Genomic DNA, 1,358 nt, shown 5'->3' on the forward strand with positions numbered 1-1,358 from the left:
CTTTCACAGAGACTTAACTCATAGTTGATATCAAAGTGCTTAAAATAAGGAAATTGGACATATAAAATATGGGAAGTGTACCATGTAGATCATACACAAGGAATTTTAGGTTGTGCTGAGTATATAACATGTTCTTGGAAATTCAGAAAATAAATATCAATGTAGCTTGAGGTATTTAGTCATAAGGAGCATCAGAAGTCACAAATGTTTAAAAGTGGGAAAAATGGATTTTTTGGGGAAAAAAGGAGTAAAAACATGAGCAGAGTGTGAAAACAGGGGTAGGGAATAGGGAAAGTGAAGGATGGGTATAGAAATCTGGCAGTGCTATTGGTGAAAATATTGGTGAGTGCAGAAAATAAGGATGGAAGTCGATGTGTTTCCTGAGAAATTTAAATATCATGTGTGGTAGTTAAACTTGCATATCACCATGGCTGAGCCTTGGTTTTGAGTGACTGGGTGGCCGGATGTAGTTATTCCCCATGATGAGATTGGCAATCAACTCTATGGTGGAAACTGCTGTGAACAGCTGAGTAGCTGCCTTCAGGGTGTGGCCTTCTTCCAGCTTATAAGGAGAAGCTGTGAGAAAAGTGACTAGCTTCTTGGCACATCTGGATCCTGCATGTGGCTGAGTCTCTAGTAGCCTGTAATGTTGCCTGTCAATTTTAGGACTGTTTCTGGACTTGAACCAGTGGCCTACAATGTTGTTTGCTAATCTTGGGACTCTTTCATTTCACTTGTCATTCTTGGCTTTGTCAGCCTCAGTAGCCAGGAGCTGAGTGAATCAGAAAAAGCCTCCAGCTCTAGTGGACCTTGAACAGGAGGCAGAGCTGAAGCCGAAAGTTGAGTGTACTTCACCAAGCCCCAAGAGCTGGAACTTGGAACTCAGACTTCTAGCCACATACACTGCAAGAGAATAAATCTGTTTGTTAAACCATCCTCCTGTGGTATTTTCTTTTCCTTTTTACTTTTATTATGGTGAAAACATACACAAAATGTTTACCAATGTAGTAACTTCCACATTTACAGCCCAGAGACATTGATGACATTTTTCATGTCGTGCCACTATTATTGCTATCCTTTTCCAAAATATTCCATCACCTATTAGCATAAGCTCAATGCCCCCCAAACAAAAGCTTCCACTGTCCCCCTCCCTCCTTGGTATATATGTATACACCAAAGATTATTATCTTTGGTGTATACATATATCCATATATTTTTTTTCTTCCAACCTTTCTATAAATTTTCCCTTCCCTCCCCTTCCAACCTGATAACCAACAAAGAAAATTTTGTATAAACCTTTCCTTGACTTTTTACAATAGTTGACTACTACAGTATTTGTCCTTCTGTGATTGACTTAT

This window comes from Orycteropus afer, unplaced genomic scaffold (genome assembly GCF_000298275.1).
Source record: "Orycteropus afer afer isolate SDZICR_OR568_19922 unplaced genomic scaffold, OryAfe1.0 scaffold00412, whole genome shotgun sequence".
In the NCBI taxonomy this organism is placed as follows: Eukaryota; Metazoa; Chordata; class Mammalia; order Tubulidentata; family Orycteropodidae; genus Orycteropus; species Orycteropus afer.